Consider the following 27006-nt stretch of genomic DNA (forward strand, 5'->3'; position numbering starts at 1 on the left):
CAACGGGATGCTGGCCTTCTAGGCAGAGTTGCAAAGAAAAGACTGGCCAATAAAAATAAAATATTAAGATGGGCAAAAGAACACAGACACTGTACAAAGGAACTCTGCCTAGAAGGACAGCATCCCGGAGTCGCCCCTTCACTGTTGACGTTGAGACTGGTGTCAGTCTTGTCCCATTGCTGCAACTCCCGTACGGACTCGGGAGAGGCGAAGGTCGAGAGCCATGCGTCCTCCAAAAACATGGCCGCACTGCTTCTTGACACACTGCTGGCTTAACCCGGAAGCCAGCTGCACCAATGTGTTGGAGGAAACACCGTACAGCTGCCGACCAAAGTCAGCGTGCATGAGCCTGGCCCACCACAAGGAGTCACTAGAGCGCGATGGGACAAGGCAACACAGCCCGGGACTGAACCCGGGTCTAGCACGGCGATGCAGTGCCTTAGACCACTGCGCCACTAGGGAGGCCTGGTTACAAACTTCTTCCATTTAAGAATGATGGAGGTCACTGTGTTCTTGGGGACCTTCAATGCTGTAGACATTTTTTGGTACCCGTCCCCAGATCTGTGCCTCGACACAATCCTGTCTCGGAGCTCTAAAGACAATTCCTTCAACCTCATGGCTTGATTTTTGCTCTGTCATGAACTGTCAACTGTGGGACGTTATATAGACAGGTTTGTGCCTATCCAAATCATGTCCAATCAATTAAAATGTAATTTACCACTGGTGGACTCCAATCAAGTTGTTGAAACATCTCATGGATGATCAACGGTAACAGGATGTACCTGAGCTGAATTTTGAGTCTCATAGCAAAGGGTCTGAATACTAATGTAAATACAGTATTTTATTATTTTTATTTTTAATAAATTGTGCAAAAAAATCTGAAAACTTGTTTTTGCTTTGTCATTATGGGCTATTGTGTGTAGATTGATGAGAGAATAAATGTATTTAATCAATTTTAGAATAAGGCTGAAACGTAACAAAATTCGGAAGGGGGTCTGAATACTTTCTGAATTCACTGTACCTGGACAACCTATTAAGATGTGCCTTTTATTAAATAAATAAGGTGTACAATTAGGTGAAAAGGAGCCTGGAGTGCCACTTTAAGTCAGGCGACAGGAAGTAGAACTCCTACATCCGGGATCATCAACTAGATTCAGCAGATGGTCGGGGGGCTGGAACATAATTACTAGTGATTTGTAGACTTCAAATTGATCGCAAGAAGCCCAAACCGGTATAATATTTGACTAACACATAATAGTTTCAAACCTTTCTTACATTTGTATACAATCACGTCTCTCTATTATGTGTGGGAATATTTAAAACCCCTGTGGGCCGCCAGCTGGGGAAATCAGTCCTACATTGGCGCTGTGAATGTTCACATCCAAGTGTCCTGTACACAAGACTGTATTAGCCAGTTTAGATAAAGCCTAGGCATTTGCTCGGTGGAGCTAACGCAAATCTTCCGGTTCTCAGGCAAGGTTACTCGTCACACACACATTGTTCCGAACCACCTCTGTTGCAAGTACAAATTGTGAAGTAAACAGAATGTACTGTATTAATCTGATAATGGGATAAAATGTACAGTACTGGGGTCTCTCGAGTTGCGCAGCGGTCCAAGGCACTGCATCACTACACACCTGGGTTCGATCCCGGGCTGTATCACAACCAGCTGTGATCGGAAGTCCCATAGGGCAGTGCACAATTGGCCCAGCGTCGTCCGGGTTAGGGGAGGGTTTGGCCGGGGTGTGGGGTTTGCTTTCCTTGGATCATTGTGGGTTGGCTTCCGGGTTAAGAGGCCTGGTGATAAGAAGCACGGTTTGGCGGATCATATTTTGGAGGACGCATGACTCGACCTTCGCCTCCCGAGCCAATTGGCAGTACTGGTATTATGCAACCCTAACTGGGGTCAGGTGCACTATCATTTTATCGCTAATATTCAAAGCACTCCAAACTGGCAATGACTTTACATTTCTAAAGCATCCATTTCATTGTGTTCCAGCAATCAGCACAAACTGCATTTTTAAACCACCAAGGCATTTATAGCCTTATTGCTTCCCGCAAAAAGTTACTCCAATTAATTTCACACAATCACACAGTTCTACTGTAGCTGCCTCTTTACAAACAATTAGAGATGAAGAAGATGCTCTGGGAGAAACACTTCCTCCAATTTGATCCTGATGTTATTCCAATGAAGTGGTGAGGCTATAATGTATTCAGAAAGTAAACACCCACAACCACAGTAGGAGATGAAGGAACTTAGCCTTCAGTTTATTTTTTTGGACGTGGGTATCCTGTATGAAATTCTGTAGCCCGTTGCTAGGCAACTCAAATGATGTCAGTGAAAGAGACAGATAGCGAGGTAGCTCTCTTTCACTTACAACTGTATGCCCGCATTGACCGGTAGAGATGCAAATCATGTACAGTAGGACATGAATTGAGAAATCCAGCACTCAGAATTAAACTATCTGGACACATTTGATTAGCTGTTTGATTAGCTAATTTTTGAATGCAGTTTTAAAAAGATGCATATAAACACTCATAACACACCCAGACTTTTGGTTTACAAGGTTGCTGAAGGTGTGGAAATCAAAGTGACAGTTGAAGCAACCCAAAGTAGCCAATCTAGCTAAAACAGCCGCTGTATCTGGATAAGAAGAAGCAAATGTGTATAGCATACAATAACCTTAACTGTATTGCACTGAACCCTTTCAAAATGTCCAATGGGGGTACAATGAATAAAATACCATCGTACCATCATGGTTTTTTGGTCACTACCATGGCAGCAAAATTCCATGGTATTTGCACTGTAGTTCCTGCTGAAGATAGGTGATATCGTATGTGAGGGGGTTGTGGGGATGTAACAGTCCTACTTATGTTTCCTGTGATACAATGTCTCCTTGGCGGCAGGGAGCAATTAATCCCTATATAGTGCACTACTTTTGACCAGAGTCCTATGTGCCCTGGTGAAAAGTAGTGCACTATATAGGGAATAGGGTCTAATTTCAGACGCTACCAGAGTCTCCTCGTGTCACACAAACAATCCCATCGCCTGGAGCTAGTTTTTCTAAACGTTTAAATTGGATCAGAATGATCAGGATTATGTTATCCTTTCTTTTGCTATCCACGATCAGATCAATCTTCATTTATTTTTTCTCAGAAAACAATCGGATAGGATCATACTGATCCAGATGGCACAATATCAAGGTCACAGAATCTGGATTCTCAGTGCTTTGAACAGGCCTACACCTCGCCATCTACTGGACAGGCTGTGGTACTACTTCTACCCTGTCAAAGGGAAACAGAGATCAGTGAACTACATGAATAACAGTAAGTAGATGAAACATAATAGAGCCTGCATATCACTTATAAGTAGATGCATTTATTTGACACTTCTCAATATAACAAATGACCACATACCTATAATGAGGTCAATTTAACGTAATTATCTTTCGGTTTTCAGATGTAAGAAAGTTTTTTAAACCTCCCATTAGTTGTCTTTGGTCTACACTGAATCCTCCCTTCCAGTGGGATCAAAATAATCCCTCAGTTTGGCATCAAAACTATCCTATTCACAACTTTGAGATTTGAAAAATCAAAACACAACATATAATCCTTATTATATCCAGTATAAAATACTGTATAGAGTTTAATATATAAGACTATAAGTCATGCTTTAAGTGTAATACTAACAATGACTCAATAATCCATGCCTTCTGAGAATATTATAAAGTTGGCTATCAGAAGTATTACAATGTGAATGAACTTTTAATCCATCTGTCTGCATATTCAAGACATGGCATCTGGGGGTGCAGTGAGATACAGTACCTGATGGACAATACTTTCCTTGTCAATCATCTTGAAAATCGTATACTTAACTGGAAATCAACCAATCCACCATCGTTAAAAAAATGGAAAGGTCAAATGCTTTATTATCTAAATGTTGAAAGTGCATGGGCGACGGAGAGAAAGAAAATGGCGCAGTCCGGAGGATCAGAATCAAATGTTACACTTTTGAAAAACCTGATGCTAACATTTAATCCTATCCAATTGTCGAAATCCAAAAAGATACCTTTTGAAAAACTGCTGCATGATGAACTAAACTCAGCAAAAAATTGTCAGCAAACTTAACATGTGTAAATATTTGTATGAACATAACAAGATTCAACAACTGAGACAAACTGAACTGAAGTTCCACAGACATGTGACTAACAGAAATGGAATAACAAAGGGGGAGGTCAAACTCAAAAGTAACAGTCAGTTTCTGGTGTGGCCACCAGCTGCATCAAGTCCTCCTCATGGACTGCACCAGATTTGCCCGTTCTTGCTGGGAGACGTTACCCCACTCATCCACCAAGGCACCTGCAAGTTCCCAGACATTTCTGGGGGGAATGGCCGCAGCCCTCATCCTCCGATCCAACAGGTCCCAGACGTGCTCAATAGGATTGAGATCTGAGCTCTTCGCTGGCCATGGCAGAACACTGACATTCCTGTCTTGAAGGAAATCACACACAGAACGAGCAGTATGGTTGGTGGAATTGTCATGCTGGAGGGTCATGTCAGGATAAGCCTGCAGGAAGGGTGCTACATGAGGAAGGAGGATGTCCTCCCTGTAACGCACAGCGTTGAGCTTGCCTGCAATGACAACAAGCTCAGTCCGATGATGCTGTGACACACCGCCCCAGACCATGACGGACCCTCCACCTCCAAATCGATCTCGCTCCAGAGTACAGGCCTCAGTGTAAAGCTCATTACTTCGACAATAAACGCGAATCCGACCATCACCCCTGGTGAGACAAAACCGTGACTCAGAAGTGAAGAGCACTTTTTGCCAGTCCTGTCTAGTCCAGCGACGGTGGATTTGTGCCCATAGGCGACATTGTTGCCAGTGATGTCTGGTGAGGACCTGCCTTACAACAGGCCTACAAGCCCTCAGTCCAGCCTCTCTCCAGCCTATTGCGGACAGTCTGAGCACTGATGGAGGAATTGTGTGTTCCTGGTGTAACTCGGGCAGTTGTTGCCATCCTGTACCTGTCCCGCAGGTGTGATGTTCAGATGTACCGATCCTGTGCAGGTGTTGTTACACGTGGTCTGCCACTGCGAGGAAGATGAGCTGTCCATCCTGTCTCCCTGTAGCGCTGACTTAGGCGTCTCACAGTACGGACATTGCAATGTATTGCCCTGGCCACATTCCTCATGCCTCCTTGCAGCACGCCTAAGGCACGTTCACGTAGATGAGCAGAGACCCTGGGCATCTTTCTTTTGGTGTTTTTCAGTAGAAAGGCTTCTTTATAGTGTCCTAAGTTTTCATAACTGTGACCTTAATTGGCTACCGTCTGTAAGCTGTTAGTGTCTTAACGACCGTTCCACAGGTGCATGTTCATTAATTGTTTATGGTTCATTGAACAAGCATGGGAAACAGTGTTTAAACCCTTTACAATGAAGATCTGCAAAGTTATTTTGATTTTTACGAATTATTTGTGAAGGACACGGTCCTGAAAAAGGGACGTTTCTTTTTTTGCTGAATTTACATGAAGATAGCCAAGACAAACGAGTTGGCATGTAAATTGTAAGGATTTTTGTTTGCAAAACTCTTAATATAACACTCAAAAAAGTGTTTAATATTTAATTTTTTACAAAATTCACCATCTCACTGGATAACTTAAATCATTCTAAGTCTATATTGTTTAGAAATCTTCCTCATCTGAACACACAACCCCAGCATCTTTCAAGCGTGCTTCAAGTTAGTGAATACACAGTTGTCTTGTTTTGTTGGAGCACGGTCAACTTGATCTGCTCTTCAGCTAGACAATTCAGCTTTTCTGCTCGCTCTGTCTCCTTCATTACAAGATGTCCATAGGCATTATCACTGGTGTCTTTCTCCAGATGCCTTCTATCCCAATCACTAGCTTTCGAGTTTTGGAAAATGCAAAAACAACATTTAATCCGGATTAAAAGGTGAGATTGTATTACCAAACCCTTATCTGGACGATCAGAATCTCATTTTCAGTTTAGAAAAAAACAAACATGGAAATTCACCACCATGTCATGGAAATTGCCACCAGGGACACGCAAAGGCAATCTTAAATGAATCATCTGTTATTATTGGGGCGGCAGGGTAGCCTAGTTGTTAGAGCGTTGGACTAGTAACCTGAAGGTTGCAAGTTCAAACACCCGAGCTGACAAGGTACAAATCTGTAATTCTACCCCTGAACAAGGCAGTTAACCCACTTAACCCACTCATTGAAAATAAGTATTTGTTCTTAACTGACTTGCCTAGTTAAATAAGTGGAAATTATCAGTGCGCTGGAGAGGTTCCAACCAAACTCAATGCACATAGCACACATGTCAATCAGGAGCTCTGCTGGGGCAGTCCCGCAGGTTGTCTTATATATGGCTATACACAGACAAGTTATATTTGAATGATTTAGCATAATGAATTTCCATTTTGGTTCATAACATTTACCAGACCAATACTTCACAAGGCTTCTTCTCTCTAAGACACCTTTCGTTCTCAAAACAGTCACTTTCATGAGCACAGAAAACAGTTATTAGAAAAGCACAAACATAAAAAATGTCCAGCACACCAAATTCTAACATTTAATTCTATCTGATTGGGGAAATCCTAGCAGCTAACTTTTGAAAAAACTGGGCCCTAAATCACATGGTTCCATTGTGCTCAGAGCATGTTTGCATATTAATGACCCATGAACACTTGTTCAGTGAACATAAAAGGTAATGCCTTACCACTCCCTTGTCCATTCCTTATCTTTATAGGCAAATTACCTACACTGTTTACATCTAAACTCCTCATTCATATTTAATTGATCCTTCTATCTGGCCTAAATGTGATAAGACATTTTTTATATATTTATTTCACCTTTATTTAACCAGGTAGGCTAGTTGAGAACCAGTTCTCATTTGCAACTGCGACCTGGCCAAGATAAAGCAAAGCAGTGTGACACAGACAACAATACAGAGTTACACATGGAGTAAATAAACAAGCCAATAACACAATAAACAAGTCAATGACACAGTAGAAAAAAGAAAGTCTATATACAGTGTGTGCAAAAGGCATGAGGAGGTAGGCAATAAATAGGCCATAGGAGCGAATAATTACAATTTAGCAGATTAACACTGGAGTGATAAATGAGCAGATGATGATGTGCAAGTAGAGATACTGGTGAGCAGAAAAGTGAATAAAACAAAAACAGTATGGGGATGAGGTAGGTAGATTGGGTGGGCTATTTACAGATGGACTATGTACAGCTGCAGCGATTGGTTAGCTGCTCAGAGAGTTGATGTTTAAAGTTGGTGAGGGAAATAAGTCTCCAACTTCAGCGATTTTTGCAATTCGTTCCAGTCACTGGCAGCAGAGAACTGGAAGGAAAGGCGGCCAAATGAGGTGTTGGCTTTGGGGGTGATCAGTGAGATATACCTGCTGGAACGTGTGCTACGGGTGGGTGTTGTTATCGTGACCAGTGAACTGAGATAAGGAGGAGCTTTACCTAGCATAGACTTATAGATGACCTGTAGCGAGGGCCAGCCGACTAGAGCATACAGGTCGCAGTGGTGGGTGGTATAAGGTGCTTTAGTAACAAAACGGATGGCACTGTGATAGACTGCATCCAGTTTGCTGAGTAGAGTGTTGGAAGCTATTTTGTAGATGACATCGGCGAAGGCGAGGATCGGTCGGATAGTCAGTTTTACTAGGGTAAGTTTGGCAGCCTGAGTGAAGGAGGCTTTGTTGCAAAATAGAAAGCTGATTCTAGATTTAATTTTGGATTGGAGATGTTTGATATGAGTCTGGAAGGAGAGTTTACAGTCTAGCCAGACACCCACATATTTTAGGTCGGAGCTGTCCAGGGTGGTGATGCTAGTCGGGCAGGCGGGTGCGGGCAGCGAACGGTTGAAAAGCATGCATTTGGTTACACTAGCGTTTAAGAGCAGTTTGGTGGCCACAGAAGAAGTGTTGTATGGCATTGAAGCTCGTGTGGAGGTTAATTAGCACAGAGTCCAAGGAATGGCCAGAAGTACACAGAATGGTGTCGTCTGCGTAGAGGTGGAACATTCTCTTCTCATGCTCTACAAATGTCTGCGTTCATTCGTTGACCTACATCGTTCCTGTTCTCTCCCCTCTGGCTCCACTGGGTTGAAAGGGGAAGCTGAGAGGTGGGAAATACAAGGCCTTAGGGCTTTCAGCCTGTCACAGTGGGACAGGAGATAAAGGGAACTCTGGTGACCTCGGCTGTCCAACTTCTCCGCTCTCTGCCACTGTAGAGGAGGGAAAATAAAAGGTTCTCTAGGGACTGCATGGAGAAAGGTGTGATGGACACTCAGATTACAGTCAGAGCACTGTGACAACTGCATTTTCCGTCTTTTTTTTTCATATACTCCCCGAAATGAAGGGAAAGGGAGGAGAAGGAGCTCAACCAGTACTGTCTTATGATCATCCTCCTGTAGATGAAAACTATAACTTCAAAACTGACTAAATTAGTCTCATTTATCTCAGTAATGCACTGACCAGCAGTTTCCCTCCAGCTTGTATCAGAACATTGGCAAAACCCACCATGAGAAGAGCCCAAGGCCCCAATTCAATACATTGCAGTTAAAGAAACGACACTGCAGGTTCAATCACACAGTGTTAACTATGTTAAAACCCCATATACGCAACAAGTGGTTCCTCAAACTGACATCTTTGTGGGATATCAGCTCTGTGTTACAGCCGGCCGTGACCGGGAGACCCATGAGGCAGTACACAATTGGCCCAGCATTGTCCGGGTTGGGGGAGGGTTTGGCCCGACCGAGATTTCCTTGTTCCATCGCTCTCTAGCGACTCCTTGTGGTGGACCGGGTGCCTGCAAGCTGACTTCGATCGCCAGCTGCACGGTCTTTCCTCTGACACATTGGTGAGCTGGCTTCCGGGTTAAGCAAGCATTGTTTCAAGAAGCAGTGCGTGTTTCAGAGGATGCATGACTCTTGACCTTTGCCTCTACCTAGTCCATAGGCGAGTTGCGGCAATGGGACAAGACTGTAACGACCAATTGGATATCACAAAATTGGGGAGAAAAAGGGCTAAAAAATATATATATTGGCTGAATAAAAGACAAAATGCCCTTATGTTGATGACTTTTTGCAAATCAAATCAGTTTTCCAAATTGATTCAACTTCATCACATAGATTTCTGGGTTGAAATGACGTGGAAACAACGTTGATTCAACCAGTTTTTTTGCCCAGTGGGGCAGGACTGTCAGATAAATATGATGTGTGTTGAGGAATCCTGCCCTTTGCCTTTGATGGCCTATATGATTCAACAGGATGACTGTTGTTCCACAGATGGGGGTAATCAACTCCTATCTCTGAGTCAGTTGCTCTGCTACTAGTGATGGGGTCCAGTGCAGGTCCTGGGACCGGTGTGTGTGTGTGTGTATGTGTGTGTGTATGTGCGCGCGCATGTGAGAGAGAAGAGGGAGAAAGAGAGACAGAGAGGGGTGATGGGGTTCATCCAAGATTGGGTTTATTGTTCCAGAAAAGCAACCCAAATACACCAGCTGCTGTTGCCCATGCGTTCATGCACTCACGCAAGTGCACACGCAAAAACACATACAGACCAATCACCACATCAATGCCATGTGGACCAACTCCATATTAACGTCCATGATTTTGGAATGAGATGTTCGACGAACAGGTGTCCACATACCTTTGGCCATGTAGTGTATTTTTGAAGACACTGAATTGCAATTTGAATTGTCCGTAGAGGAATCCCGCTCCATCACTGGGAGACCAGAACCGTCAATAAAATAATCTCAAACTGCCTGAGTGCAGTCTGTCGGCCTGCTGCCTGATCGCAGAGCACTCTCTCCTAAAAAAGTACTTTAAAGTTTGTTAAATACCATGACTTACCAAGACATTTAGTAAAAAGAAAACACATACTCCCCTAGGAATCGACTCCTAAGATTCTGTATTTTTGGAACGGAGGAGACTGATTAGTTGCTGTACTTCCGAGAACACAAACGCTTGCATCTTTCATAGTGAGCTAGTGCGGGACAGAGTGAGAGGGGAGGGGAACTATATAGGCAGGTCGGCCACCAGTCAGACCGTGCACTAGGCCTATTTATCCATATTCATATTAAATTAAAATTGAATCAAATGTATTTGTACATGCACCGAATACAACAGTGAAATGCTTACTGACAAACCTTTAACCAACAATGCAGTTTTAAGAAAATACCACAAAAAAGTAAGAGATAAGAATAACAAATGATAAAGAGCAGAAGTAAATAACAATAGCGGGGCTATATACATGGAGTACCGGTACATAGTCAATGTGCGGGGGCACCGGTGTCGAGGTAATTGAGGTAATATGAACATGTAGGTAGAGTTATTAAAGTGACTATGCATAGATAATAACAGAGAGTAGCAGCAGTGTTCCAGGGGGCGGGTGCAAATAGTCTAGATAGCCATTTGTTTAGGTGTTCAGTAATCTTATGGCTTGGGGGTAGAAGCTATTTAGGAGCCTCTTGGACCTAGACTTGGCGCTCTGGTACCACTTGCCATGTGGTAACAGAGAGAACAGTCTATGACTAGGGTGGCTGGAGTCTTTGACAATTTTTAGGGCCTTCCTCTGACACCGCTTGGTATAGAGGTCCTGGATGGCAGGAAACTTGGCCCTCTGTGATATACTAAGCCGTACGCACTACCCTCTGTAGTGCCTTGCGGTTGGAGGCCAAGCATTTGCCATACCAGGCAGTGATGCAACCCGTCAGAATGCCCTCAATGGTGCAGCTGTAAAACCATTTGAGGATCTGAGGACCCAGGCCAAATCTTTTCAGTCTCCTGAGGGTGAATAGGTTTTGTCGTGCCCTCTTCAAAACTGTCTTGGTGTGCTTGGACCATGTTCGTTTGTTGATGTGGACGCCAAGGAACTTGAAGCTCTCAACCGGTTCCACTACAGCCCCGTCGATGAGAATGGGGGCGTGCTCGGTCCTCCTTTTCCTGTAGTCCACAATCATCTCGTTTGTCTTGATCACGATGAGGGAGAGGTTGTTGTCCTTGCACCACATGGTCAGGTCTCTGACCTCCTCGCTATAGGCTCCCCATCGTTGTCGGTGATCAGCAACCTTAATGATTGTGTTGGAGTCGTACCTGGCCGTGCAGGCATGAGTGAATAGGGAGTACATGAGGGGGCTGAGCACGCACCCCTGATGGGCCCCCATGTTGAGAATCAGCGTGGCAGATGTGTTGTTACCTACCCTAACCATCTGGGGGCGGCCCGTCAGGAAGTCCAGGATCCAGTTGCAGAGAGAGGTGTTTAGATCCAGGGTCCTTAGCTTAGTGATGAGCTTTGAGGGCACTATGGTGTTGAATGCTGAGCAGTAGTCAATGAATAGCATTCTCACATAGGTGTTCCTTTTGTCCAGGTTTGAAAGGGCAGTGTGGAGAGCAATAGAGATCGCATCATCTGTAGATCTGTTGGTGAGGTATGCAAATTGGAGTGGGTCTAGGGTTTCTGGGATAATGGTGTTGATGTGAGCCATGACCAACCTTTCAAAGCACTTCATGGCTACAGATGTGAGTAATACGGGTCAGTAGTCACTTAGGCAGGTTACCTTAATGTTCTTGGGCACAGGGACTTTGGTGGTCTGCTTGAAACATGTTGGTATTACAGACTCAGACAGGGAGAGGTTGAAAATGTCAGTGAAGACACTTGCCAGTTGGTCAGCGCATGCTCGGAGTACACGTCCTGTTAATCAGTCTGGCCCTGCAGCCTTGTGGATGTTGAACTGTTTAATGGTCTTACTCACATCGGCTGAGGAGAGCGTAATCACACAGCCATCCGGAACAGCTGATGCTCTCATGCATGTTTAAGTTTTTCTGGCCTCGAAGCATGCATAGACGTTATTTAGCTCGTCTGGTAGGCTTGTGTCACTGGGCAGCTCTCGGCTGTGCTTCCCTTTGTAGTCTGTAATAGTTTGCAGGCCCTGCCACATCCGACGAGCTTCAGAGCCGGTGTAATACAATTCGATCTTAGTCCTGTATTGACGCTTGCCTGTTTGATGGTTCGTCGGAGGGCATAGCGGGATTTCTTATAAGCTTCCAGGTTAGAGTCCCTGAAAGCTGCAGTTCTACCCTTTAGCGCAGTGTGAATGTTGCCTGTAATCCATGGCTTTTGGTTGGGGTATGTATGTACAGTCACTGTGGGGACGACTTCCTCGATGCACTTATTGATAAAGCCAGTGACTGATGTGGTGTACTCCTCAATGCCATCAGAAGATCCTGTAACATATTCCAGTCTGTGCTTGCAAAACAGTCCTGTAGTTTAGCATCTGCTTCATCTGACCACCGAGTCACTGGTGCTTCCTGCTTTAATTTTTGCTTGTAAGCAGGAATCAGGAGGATAGAATTATGGTCAGATTTGTCAAATGGAGGGCAAGGGAGAGCTTTGTATGCGTCTCTGTGTGAGAAGTAAAGCTGGTCTAGAATTCTTTTCCCTCTGGTTGCACATTTAAAATGCTGATAGAAAGGAGGTAAAACTGATTTAATTTTCCCTGCTTTAAAGTCCCCGGCCACTAGAAACGTCACCTCTGGATGAGTGTTTTCCTGTTTGCTTATGGTGGTATACAGCTGTGGTGGTATGTAGACAGCTACGAAAAATACAGATGAAAACTCTCTAGGTAGATAGTGTGGTCTACAGCTTATCATGAGATACTCTACCTCAGGCGAGGAAAACCTTGAGACTTCCTTAGATATCGTGCACTAGCTGTTGATTACGCAAATACATAGGTCTCCGCCCTGTGTCTTACCAGAGGCTGTGTTCTGTCCTGCCGATAGACTGTATAACCCACCAGCTGTATGTTCTTAATGTCGTCGTTCAGCCACGACTCGGTGAAACATAAGATATTAGTGTTAATGTCCCGTTGGTAGGATAAATGTGCTTTCAGTTTGTCCCACTTATTTTCCAGCGATTGAACGTTAGCTAGCAGGATGGAAGGCAAGGGCAGATTAGCCACTCGTCGCTTGATATTCACAAGGCACCCTGATCTCTTTCCGCGAAGTCTCCATTTCCTTCTCCAGCAATTAACGGGGATCTGGGCCTGGTCGGGTGTCTGTATTATATCATTCCCATCTGACTCATTGAGGATCTGGGCCTGGTCGGGTGTCTGTATTATATCATTCCCATCCGACTCATTGAGGATCTGGGCCTGGTCGGGTGTCTGTATTATATCATTCCCATCCGACTCATTGAAGAAGAACTCTTTGTCCAGTTTGAGGTGAGCAATCGCAGTTCTGATGTCCAGAAGCTCTTTTCGGGTCATAAGAGACGGTAGCAGCAACATTATGTACAAAACAAGTTACGAACAACGAAAAAAATAAAAAAAAATAGCATGGTTGGTTAAGAGCCGATAAGACGGCAGCCCCCCCCCCCCCCCCCCTTGCAATGTTATGCTGTATTACGCAATTTCTTGGCTTGCAATGTCTCGCAACTTCAGTAAACAGGGCCTATCTATCATCAATTAATAGGCTAGGATATTCTACACACAAAAGACTGAAGACTGAACACACACTCGCTTCATTAGTGAAGAGAAAAAGCAGGCGAGCCAGTTGCACTGTGATTACACTTTCGTAATAGTTTTTCCGATAGGGATTTTTTTTTAAATGTTTAAACGTTCACACCCCTATTCCACATGTATTTGCCCCATGCAGCGAATAAGACCGATTCGATTAATAACAACCACGCCATCAAACAGCTAATGCAGAGCATTTCCTCTTTTAATGGTGTTCGCATTCTCAAAAGTCACTTACTGAGGCATACCGTTGTGAGGGGTGTCGGCGACAGAGGCAGTTAGCCCCGGCTGAGTGTTTTCCCTATGGAGATGGCCTCTGCCCCCTGTAACTAGGCAACGGCCTGCGACAATGCTCATTTCATCTTGCAGAGTAGGCTTTCGTGTACCAATTTTAGGCATCACTTCAGCAAAGCTTGACGAGAGGGATGAGTAGGGGCTTCACAAATAGCAGGGAGGGCAAAAGGGAGGGAAACGGAGGGGGGTAACTGCTGCATCAAAACGTTTAGTTGCCCTCAATTGAGGTGACTTACAGCTTGCAGATTCCTATAGGGCAGCCCCAACAGGAAAGACATGGCCTGAGTCCCAAATATTTTTATTTATTTTGTATTTCCCCTTTATTTAACCAGGTAGGCCAGTTGAGAACAAGTTCTCATTTACAACTGCGACCTGGCCAAGATAAAGCAAACCAGTGCGACAAAAACAACAACACAGAGTAACACATAAACAAACGTACAATCATTAACACAATAGAAAAAAATATAGAAAAATCTATGTACAGTGTGTGTGTAGAAGAGAATGTAGAAGAGTAGAGAGGTAAGCAATAAATAGGCCATAGAGGCAAAATAATTACAATTTAGCATTAACACTGGAGTGATAGATGTGCAAGTAGAGATACTGGGGCGCAAAAGAGCAAGTAATAATATGGGGATGAGGTAGTTGGGTGTGCTATTTACAGATTGGCTGTGAGGTCAATAGCACCTTATTCACTACATAGTGCACTACAATGGTCCTATGGACCATTTGGGATACACACATGGACACTAAATCCATTCCATCACAACTTCCTGTAAGGCGGATACAGATTCATACCGTTATTCTGTAACTGGGGATCACCAGTGGGGATCACCAGTGGGGATCACCAGTGGGGATCACCAGTTACATTACTTTGCAAACTGGAATAAATAATGCCTAATGAATGATCTATTTCATGTGTGTACATGTGTGTACAGAAGCTATTAGTAGAAACGTGTAACCTAATATTTATTGGGGAACTTTGGTCTTGTTCTCTTGTAATGAGTGCCTGAAAAGAGTGTATTCTCTTATACACAGACATCTTCTTCAGTGAGCCCTTGCCCTCTTGACATAACCAGATTTCGACCCAATTAGTAATGAAGTCTGGGAACCTGGGTACGTACGGTGAGCTTGGCTATGTGTGTGTGTGTGTGTGTGTGTGTGTGTGTGTGTGTGACGAAGGTGCTTACCCAGAGGGTGGTTGCTCTCTGTCTCCAGACCGTCACGATGCACCGGGTGTGGGACATCACGACCTGGAACCACCAAAGGGTAGCCAGGTACAGTAAGGTCATTACAGGGACTGCATGCAAACTGTACGCATAGACATAACAATGGTATCCACAAGTTTATCTGACTCTGGGGAAGTAGATAAAGGGCTTCATTGCCAAAATCCAGAAGTATCCCTTTAAGTCCCCTGCCCTCAACAATAAAATGTCTCTAAGGTCAAACCCCTACCAGATAAACAAACACAGACACTACTCTGATAGTTAGCTGGTGTTAACCCAGGTATTTTACTGAGCAACACTACTCATTGTGCCTACCCATTCACAACAGCAGAGAGCGTTGTTGAAACGTTTTAGAAATGTTCCTGGGAGGTTCCTGCAGTTGATTGACCTCCCACAGTGGTGACAGTAACAACTCTACTTAATATATCTGCCCATTCACAATGGAGTTTTTTTCCCAGTCTATTGACCTCCCACAGTGGGTTTTCTCCCAGTGTTTGGAGGTGTGTGGTTCCTCGTATCTCTCCTATCAGAGAACAGTGTGACACATGGTACACACATGCTACCTTTCACAACCACCCAATCTAAGACCCAAGTTTACCCAAGGTCAATTTCCATCATTACCTTTCATAGGAAATGTCTAAATTGGTCACTAAAATCCACATTAGAAGATCATTGAACTCTTCAGAGAGAACATCCATCAGATAATCACATATATTTATAACACTTTTTTTTTTACATCAGCAGTGGTCACAAAGTGCTTCTACAGAAAAATGAACCACCAGACAGCTACCTGAGCATGAGTAATTGAGTACTCGGATACTGAAATTGACTTCAAAACTCGATCTTTAACCAGAGATCTTTATTTTTTTCAAATACTGGTCTAAATGTTGTTTTGAAGACAGTGTTAATTTGCTTTGACTGTTCCATTTGTAGATGTGCATTTGCAGGAAACAAAAAATAAACCAAGCCAATCATCACAATTCTGCTTCCCAAATTCCCTTTCCCCTCAGTGTCTCACTCACTCATTGCGTTCTGACCGCTCCCTCTACACACATGTGCTGTGTGCGCCTACAGAAACAAATGCCTATAAAAACGTATCTAGCTAATGGGATAACCAACATTCCTGCGAGCTTTACACCATTCCAGCCGATGCTTGGCATTGCACATGGTGATCTTAGGCTTTTGTGCGGCTGCTCGGCCATGACGCTCCCAACGAACAGTTCTTGTGCTGCTTGTGCTGATGTTGCTTCCAGAGGCAGTTTGGAATTCGGTAGTAAGTGTTGCAACCGAGGACAGACAACTTTTACTGTGGCCTACCACTTCACGGCTGAGCCATTGTTGCTCCTTGACGTTTCCACTTCACAATGACAGCACTTACAGTTGGCCCGGGGAAGATCTAGCAAGGCAGAAATTTGATGAACTAACTTGTTGGAAAGGTGGCATCCTATGATTGTGCCACGTTGAAAGTCACTGAGCTCTTCAGTAAGGCCATTCTACTGCCAATATTTGTCTACATGGCCATGTTCTAGATTTTATACACCTGTCCGCAACGGGTGTGGCTGAAATAGTCGAATCCACTAATATGTTGGGCATCAGTAATTCTACATTTGTTGTTAGCCCAGCTAGCATGAACACTGACAGTTATGAATCTGATGCAGCCGAAGAGCTACTGCCCCCTTACCTGGGAAAGCACCGAAAAACAGGACGTTGGACCATCGAAGAGGCGCAAATATGATGAGAACTACACTGATTTGGGGTTCACTTATATTGGGAGTAGTGTCTTTCCTCAGCCACAGTCTGTTATATGTGTAAAAGTACTATCTCACAACTTGATGAAACCTTCACTCTTGCGCAGACATATAGAAACAAAACATGCCAATTTGAAAAATAAGCCACAGGAGTTTTTTGAGCGAGAATTAAGACGATCTCATCAAAATTGCAACAAGCGGTTCTGTGAAAATTTATCAGAAGCTACTGCCAGATTTCTGGATTGGGCTGCGCTCAGAGTATCCTGCCTTGGCAAATCGTGTTGTTAAGACGCTGTTGTCCTTTGCAACCATCTACCTACAGTGGGGCAAAAAAGTATTTAGTCAGCCACCAATTGTGCAAGTTCTCCCACTTAAAAAGATGAGAGGCCTGTAATTTTCATCATAGGTACACTTCAACTATGATGGACAAAATGAGAAAAAAAAATCCAGAAAATCACATTGTAGGATTTTTTATTAATTTATTTGCAAATTATGGTGGAAAATAAGAGTCAGAGCCAAGAGATCAACCAAGCCCAGGTTGAGACGATACCCTGAGCTCCACATCGTCCTCCCCTCCTATAAGCAGACTCCCCCCAGAGAGGTAACTGTAACCCCCCTGTTTCTCCACAGGGTAGCCCAGCACATAGGCAATCCTATTATCTGCCGGGGAGATGTTCACTTGACATGCTTTCAAAAGGAGAAAAAAACACAAATCGATTTCATGCTTGGTAAGAACCTGATTAACGCAACATAGGTCGATGCAGTTTTGTCTCTTAAAAAAGGATGTGATTAGTAACTCTGGGGCGGCAGGTAGCCTAGTGGTTAGAGCGTTGGACTAGTAACCGAAAGGTTGCAAGATTGAATCCCAGAGCTGACAAGGTTCTGCCCCTGAACAAGGCAGTTAACCCACTGTTCCTAGGCCATCATTGAAAATAATAATTTGTTCCTAACTGATTTGCCTAGTTAAATAAAGGTCAAATTAAAAAAACTTGCGGCTGTGGGTATCTGCTTGTAGTTCTGTGGGTTTCCACGAGGTAAGGTAAAATGTGAACCACCACCTAACCCTGATCAGCATAACATACACACAATACTTTCTGGGCTTGACCTGAGCACTTAGATAAATAGACTATCAAGAACTATCACTCACACTGGGCTTGGTAGGATGACTATCACTCACACTGGGCTTGGAAGGAAGACTATCACTCACACTGGGCTTGGTAGGAAGACTATCACTCACACTGGGCTTGGTAGGAAGACTATCACTCACACTGGGCTTGGTAGGAAGACTATCACTCACACTGGGCTTGGTAGGAAGACTAGTGGGGCGGCAGGGTAGCCTAGTGGTTAGAGCATTGGACTAGTAACCGGAAGGTTGCAAGTTCAAACCCCCTAGCTGACAAGGTACAAATCTGTCGTTCTGCCCCTGAACAGGCAGTTAACCCACTGTTCCTAGGCCGTCATTGAAAATAAGAATTTGTTCTTAACTGACTAAATAAAGGTAAAATAATGATAAAAATATCACTCACACTGGGCTTGGTAGGAAGACTATCACTCACACTGGGCTTGGTAGGAAGACTATCACTCACACTGGGCTTGGAAGGAAGACTATCACTCACACTGGGCTTGGTAGGAAGACTATCACTCACACTGGCCTTGGAAGGAAGACTATCACTCACACTGGGCTTGGTAGGAAGACTATCACTCACACTGGGCATGCTAGGAAGGTATCCAAAGTTTGAGGACATGGACAGGGGTCTCATGTGTCATGATTCAATGTTCCCTAAAATATGTTTTACAACCTGACTTGATGAACCAGTAGACAGAAGCCATTGACATACACCTATAATTGTGCTATGACTCATCATCAGATGATTATCTTGGACTCTGCCATAAAAATGGTTGATTTTGTCTGAGGAATCTGTGTGTCATCTGTAGGTCTAAATGCAGATACATGGCTCCTATCAGCAGTGAAACAGAGAAGATATATTGATGAATCACAACACAGAAGAGCACAATCCTGCCCACTCTGGTACATTCAGTCACCCCCCCCCCCACGAACATACCCGTAGGCCCAACATGCACATGCAAACGCACACGGACACACTTACACACTACATTACTGGCACTCACTAGCTCACAATACCTGGTGAACCCACCCCCACAGTGGAGTGTAACACACATACAAACATAGAGAGAGAAAGAGACAGAGAAATAGGATGAAGAAAAAACAGTACAGGCCCTAAGCATCTCCATGGAAACAGGCTGGAGAGGAGAGGAGAGCATCGCGCTCTGCGTTACTGCCAGAGAGAGGATGAATACAACCCTCATTAGGAAAGCCACATAGACCACACCAGAACAGAAGGTGATTCCATTATTTACTGCAACATTTCTCTATACCAGAGAACAGAACACACGCTTTGCTTCATTTCCACCATAAAAAGTTTCCTCACTGACAAACAGCTGAGCTCTGGCTTGGCGTGCACTCTAACATCAACACAGAGGAGAGAGCTCTCAAAGCAGATCAGTTGTGCTGTTATAATATTCTCAGTATATTGCATCATCGTCATGATGTATAACTCCATATGTAGCTTACAAAAGGAGATCCTTGAGGTAATCGAACACTTGCAGTGTATTACGCCATGTACACAAATTAACGGAATTCCGTTGGCCTTATGTCTTTTTCTTGCCCCGCTACTATTGGTCAGACAAGTGCAGTGTTTGTAACGCACGATGGAGGAGAGCCGATCTCTCATCAGTGATAGCATTTATTTTGGGAGATTGCAAAATATGACGTTTTCAGTTAAGATAGGAGAAACATATAGTTTCAGGTGACAATAAAACATGTTTAGGTAAATTTTCCTAAATTTGTTTCGCTTACTTTCTAGAAAGTCAAGCTAGCTTACATAGCAGCTAAAGTAAAAAAATATATTTAAAAAACATGGCAGCTAAAGTTAGCTAGCTAACTGCTAGACTAGGTTATTGATACTTCAACTACACCTCATAAACAAACGTCATTACCATCTCAAGAAACTTTTTGGAATAAAAACATAAGGCTACAGTCATATAAAAAATACAGTTGAAGTCGGAAGTTTACATACACCTTAGCCAAATACATTTAAACTCCGTTTTTAAAATGTAATCCTAATAAAAATTCCCTGTTTTAGGTCATTTAGGATCACCACTTTATTTTAAGAATGTGAAATGTCAGAATAATAGTAGAGATAATTATTTTTTTATTTCATCACATTCCCAGTGGGTCAGAAGTTTACATACACTCAATTAGTATTTGGTAGCATTGCCTTTAAATTGTTTAACTTGGGTCAAACGTTTCCAGTAGCCTTCCACAAGCTTACCACAATAAGTTGGGTGAATTTTGGCCCATTCCTCCTGACAGAGCTGGTGTAACTGAGTCAGGTTTGTAGGCCTCCTTGCTCGCCCACAATTTTTCGGTGGAGGAGGACATTTCTCCAAAAAGTATGATCTTTCTTCCCATGTTCAGTTGTGAACCGTAGTCTGGCTTTTTTATGGCACTTTTGGAGCAGTGTCTTCTTCCTTGCTGAGCGGCCTTTCAGGTTATATTGATATAGGACTCATTTTACTGTGGCTATAGATACTTTTGTACCTGTTTCCTCCAGCATCGTCACAAGGTCCTTTGCTGTTGTTCTGGGATTGATTTGCAATTTTTGCACCAAAGTACGTTCATCTCTAGGAGACAGAACACGTCTCCTTCCTGAGTGGTATGACGGCTGCGTGGTCCCATGGTGTTTATACTTGCGTACTATTGTTTGTGCAGATGAACGTGGTACCTTTAGGCATTTGGAAATTGCTCCCAAGGATGAACCAGACTTGTGGAAGTCTACAATTATTTATCTGAGGTCTTGGCTGATTTCTTTTGATTTTCCCATGATGTCAAGCAAAGAGGCACTGAGTTTGAAAGTAGGCCTTGAAATACATACACAGGAACACCTACAGTTGACTAAAATGATGTCAATTAGACTATCAGAAGCTTCTAAAGCCATTACATAATTTTCTGGAGTTTTCCAAGCTGTTTAAAGGCACAGTCAACATAGCGTATGTAAAATTCTGACCCACTGGAATTGTGATACAGTGAATTATACGTGAAATAATCTGTCTGTAAACAATTGCTGGAAAAATTACGGTGGATGTCCTAACCGACTTGCCAAAACTATAATTTGTTAACCATAGCCTTAAGTGAGTTGTCATGAAAATGGTGGTAAATAGGTTCAATGTTGGATTCAATGATCAGAATGTAGATGGACTGGACATCAAGCTGAAAATCGCTTTCCCTCCCTCCCTCCCACAGGAATAGCTAAACAAACACACACCACATGCACACCCAAAAGCACAATCCTTACTCTCCAAGTCAAACATTTTGTGAGTTCTTTTGACACATTTTAAAACCGGAGCTGGCTGCCACTTCAGATGCTCGCATTCACACCAAACTCTCAGTGCCAAAATGGAGCGTGTGTGTGTGTGTGTGTGTGTGTGTGTGTGCATTATGAAGGTATCACAACGACGCCAAGGGCAGCCTTGTGAAGACGTGTTTGTCTTTGGATTATAGAGAAACACACAATTATAAAGAAACACACCACCATAGATAAAATCACCCTTACAGAGGAACGCTCCACAATTGAGAAACACTCCACAATAGAGAAACACTCCACTATAGAGAAACACTCCACTATAGAGAAACACTCCACTATAGAGAAACACTCCACTATAGAGAAACACTCCACTATAGAGAAACACTCCACTATAGAGAAACACTCCACAATAGAGAAACACACCAACACACAGAAACACTGTAATAGAGAAACACCATTACAGAGAAATACACCACTATAGATAAATATACCACTAGAGAAACACACCACTATGGAGAAACACCAATATAGAGAAACACCAGTATAGAGAAACAAACTGCAGAAAAGCACCATTACAGAGAAACCCACCACAATAGAGAAACACACCACAATAGAGAAACACACAACTATAGAGAAACACACCAACACACAGAAAAACTGTTAAATAGAAACACCATTACAGATAAACACACCACAATAGAGAAACACTACCATAGATAAACACCACTATAGAGAAACACCATTATAGAGAAACACAAAATTATGGAGAAACACATCAATATACTGAAACACCAACATAAAGAAACAGCATAACAGCGAAACACACACCAATAGAGAAACAACAATATGGACTAACACCACTATCGAGAAACACCACTCTAGAAAAACACCACTAGAGAAAAACACCACTAGAGAAACACACCACTAGAGAAACACACCACTAGAGAAACACACCACTAGAGAAACACACCACTAGAGAAACACACCACTAGAAAAACACACCACTAGAGAAACACACCACTAGAGAAACACACCTCTGTAGAGAAACACACCACTAGAGAAACACACCACTAGAGAAACACAACACTAGAAAAACACACCACTAGAGAAACACACCACTAGAGAAACACACCACTAGAGAAACACACCTCTGTAGAGAAACACACCTCTGTAGAGAAACACACCTCTGTAGAGAAAAACACCACTAGAGAAACACACCACTAGAGAAACACACCACTAGAGAAACACACCTCTGTAGAGAAACACACCTCTGTAGAGAAACACACCTCTGTAGAGAAACACACCTCTGTAGAGAAACACACCACTAGAGAAAAACACCACTAGAGAAACACACCACTAGAGAAACACACCACTAGAGAAACACACCACTAGAGAAACACACCTCTGTAGAGAAACACACCTCTGTAGAGAAACACACCACTAGAGAAACACACCTCTGTAGAGAAAAACACCACTAGAGAAAAACACCACTAGAGAAACACACCACTAGAGAAACACACCTCTGTAGAGAAACACACCACTAGAGAAACACACCACTAGAGAAACACACCTCTGTAGAGAAACACCACTATAAAGAAACACCTACAGTGGGGCAAAAAAGTATTTAGTCAGCCACCAATTGTGCAAGTTCTCCCACTTAAAAAGATGAGGCCTATAATTTTCATCATAGGTACACTTCAACTATGACAGACAAAATTAGAAAAAAAATATCCAGAAAATCACATTGTAGGATTTTTTATGAATTTATTTGCAAATTATGGTGGAAAATAAGTATTTGGTCAATAACAAAAGTTTATCTCAATACTCAATACTTGGCAATGACAGAGGTCAAACGTTTTCTGTAAATCTTTTCACACACTGTTGCTGGTATTTTGGCCCATTCCTCCATGCAGATCTCCTCTAGAGCAGTGATGTTTTGGGGCTGTTGCTGGGCAACACGGACTTTCAACTCCCACCAAAGATTTTCTATGGGGTTGAGATCTGGAGACTGACACACCAAATCAAATCAAATCAAATTGTATTTGTCACATACACATGGTTAGCAGATGTTAATGCGAGTGTAGCGAAATGCTTGTGCTTCTAGTTCCGACAATGCAGTAATAACCAACAAGTAATCTAGCTAACAATTCCAAAACTACTACCTTATACACACAAGTGTAAGGGGATAAAGAATATGTACATAAAGATATATGAATGAGTGATGGTACAGAGCGGCATAGGCAAGATACAGTAGATGGTATTGAGTGCAGTATATACATATGAGATGAGTATGTAAACAAAGTGGCATAGTTAAAGTGGCTAGTGATACATGTATTACATAAAGATGCAGTAAAAATATAGAGTACAGTATATACGTATACATATGAGATGAATAATGTAGGGTATGTAAACATATTAGGTAGCATTGTTTAAAGTGGCTAGTGATATATTTTACATCATTTCCCATCAATTCCCATTATTAAAGTGACTGGAGTTGAGTCAGTGTGTTGGCAGCAGCCACTCAATGTTAGTGGTGGCTGTTTAACAGTCTGATGGCCTTGAGATAGAAGCTGTTTTTCAGTCTCTCGGTCCTAGCTTTGATGCACCTGTACTGACTTCGCCTTCTGGATGATAGCGGGGTGAACAGGCAGTGGCTCGGGTGGTTGTTGTCCTTGATGATCTTTATGGCCTTCCTGTGACATCGGGTGGTGTAGGTGTCCTGGAGGGCAGGTAGTTTGCCCCCGGTGATGCGTTGTGCAGACCTCACTACCCTCTGGAGAGCCTTACGGTTGTGGGCGGAGCAGTTGCCGCACCAGGCGGTGATACAGCCCGACAGGATGCTCTCGATTGTGCATCTGTAGAAGTTTGTGAGTGCTTTTGGTGACAAGACAAATTTCTTCAGCCTCCTGAGGTTGAAGAGGCGCTGCTGCGCCTTCTTCACAATGCTGTCTGTGTGGGTGGACCAATTCAGTTTGTCTGTGATGTGTACGCCGAGGAAACTTAAAACTTACTACCCTCTCCACTACTGTTCCATTGATGTGGATAGGGGGGTGTTCCCTCTGCTGTTTCCTGAAGTCCACAATCATCTCCTTAGTTTTGTTGACGTTGAGTGTGAGGTTATTTTCCTGACACCACACTCCGAGGGCCCTCACCTCCTCCCTGTAGGCCGTCTCGTCGTTGTTGGTAATCAAGCCTACCACTGTTGTGTCGTCCGCAAACTTGATGATTGAGTTGGAGGCGTGCATGGCCACACAGTCGTGGGTGAACAGGGAGTACAGGAGAGGGCTCAGAACGCACCCTTGTGGGGCCCCAGTGTTGAGGATCAGCGGGGTGGAGATGTTGTTGCCTACCCTCACCACCTGGGGGCGGCCCGTCAGGAAGTCCAGTACCCAGTTGCACAGGGCGGGGTCGAGACCCAGGGTCTCGAGCTTGATTACGAGCTTGGAGGGCACTATGGTGTTAAATGCCGAGCTGTAGTCGATGAACAGCATTCTCACATAGGTATTCCTCTTGTCCAGATGGGTTAGGGCAGTGTGCAGTGTGGTTGAGATTGCATCGTCTGTGGACCTATTTAGGCGGTAAGCAAATTGGAGTGGGTCTAGGGTGTCAGGTAGGGTGGAGGTGATATGGTCCTTGACTAGTCTCTCAAAGCACTTCATGATGACGGAAGTGAGTGCTACGGGGCGGTAGTCGTTTAGCTCAGTTACCTTAGCTTTCTTGGGAACAGGAACAATGGTGGCCCTCTTGAAGCATGTGGGAACAACAGACTGGGATAGGGATTGATTGAATATGTCCGTAAACACACCAGCCAGCTGGTCTGCGCATGCTCTGAGGGCGCGGCTGGGGATGCCGTCTGGGCCTGCAGCCTTGCGAGGGTTAACACGTTTAAATGTTTTCCACACGTCGGCTGCAGTGAAGGAGAGTCCGCATGTTTTGGTTGCAGGCCGTGTCAGTGGCACTGTATTGTCCTCAAAGCGGGCAAAAAAGTTATTTAGTCTGCCTGGGAGCAAGACATCCTGGTCCGTGACGGGGCTGGTTTTCTTTTTGTAATCCGTGATTGACTGTAGACCCTGCCACATACTTCTTGTGTCTGAGCCGTTGAATTGAGATTCTACTTTGTCTCTATACTGACGCTTAGCTTGTTTGATTGCCTTGCGGAGGGAATAGCTACACTGTTTGTATTCGGTCATGTTTCCGTTCACCTTGCCCTGATTAAAAGCAGTGGTTCGTGCTTTCAGTTTCACGCGAATGCTGCCATCAATCCACGGTTTCTGGTTTGGGAATGTTTTAATCGTTGCTATGGGAACGACATCTTCAACGCACGTTCTAATGATCTCGCTCACCGAGAGAGAGAGAAACACCACTATAGCGAAACACATCATACAGAAACACACCACTAGAGAGACACACACCACTAGAGAGACACACACCACTAGAGAGACACACAGCATTATAGAGAAACACCATTATAGAGAAACACACCACTAGAGAGAAACACACCACTAGAGAGACACACACCAATAGAGAGACACACACCAATATAGAGAAACACCACGACAGAGAAACACCACGACAGAGAAACACCACGACAGAAAAACACCACGACAGAGAAACACCACGACAGAGAAACACCACGACAGAAAAACACCACGACAGAGAAACACCACGACAGAGAAACACCACGACAGAAAAACACCACGACAGAGAAACACCACGACAGAGAAACACCACGACAGAAAAACACCACGACAGAGAAACACCACGACAGAGAAACACCACGACAGAGAAACACCACGACAGAGAAACAAACCCTAGAGAAACTCCTTAATTGAGAAAAGCACCAATATAGAGAAACACCACTAAAGAGAAACACACCACTATAGAGGTACACCACTATTGTGAAACACACCGTTAAATACTGCAGAAACAACACCACTATAGAGAAACACCACTGAAGAGAAACACACCAATATAGAGGAAAAACAGCATTATAGAGAAACAAAACTATTTTGAAATCACCACTAAAGACAAACACCTTTATTGAGAAACACACCACTATAGTGAAACACCACTCTAGAGAAACAAACCATGACAGAGAAACACCAGTGCAGCGAAACACCACTCCAGAGAAGCACACCTTAGAGAGAAACACACCATACAGAGACATACCATGATAGAGAAACACAACACTAGAGTGAAACAAACCATTACAGAGAAATACACCACTATAGAGGTACACCACTATGGAGAAACACACCACGACAGAGAAACACACCATTATATAGAAACACACCACTCTTGAGAAACAACATTATTGAGAAACAGAACACTATAGAGAAAAACTACTGAAGTGATGCAACATTACAGAGAGACACCATTATAGAGAAACACCACTATAGATAAACACAATTAAAGAGAAACACTACAAAAGAGAAACACCACTAAGGAGAAACACACCACTAAAGAGAAACAAACCATAGAGAAACCCCATAATTGAGAAAAACACCATCATAGAGAAACACAATTTTAGAGAAACAACAACAGAGAAACACAGCATTATAGCGAAACACCATTATAGAGAAACACCTTGTCATGACGTTGGCCTGGGGGTAGGTTTATGACAGTCATAAATACCTCCTCTACCTCTCCCCTCTCTCTACCCTACTGATGTGAAATTTGAAAACCACTTGATTAACATAGAGATTCTGGGAACATCAGAAGGTGGGGGGAAATGAACTAGTCTGGTTATCCGACCAATTGAACATATGCGGTGGTACTTAATGAATATGATGTC

Source organism: Oncorhynchus mykiss, chromosome 4 (assembly GCF_013265735.2).
Source record: "Oncorhynchus mykiss isolate Arlee chromosome 4, USDA_OmykA_1.1, whole genome shotgun sequence".
NCBI classification, from domain to species: Eukaryota; Metazoa; Chordata; class Actinopteri; order Salmoniformes; family Salmonidae; genus Oncorhynchus; species Oncorhynchus mykiss.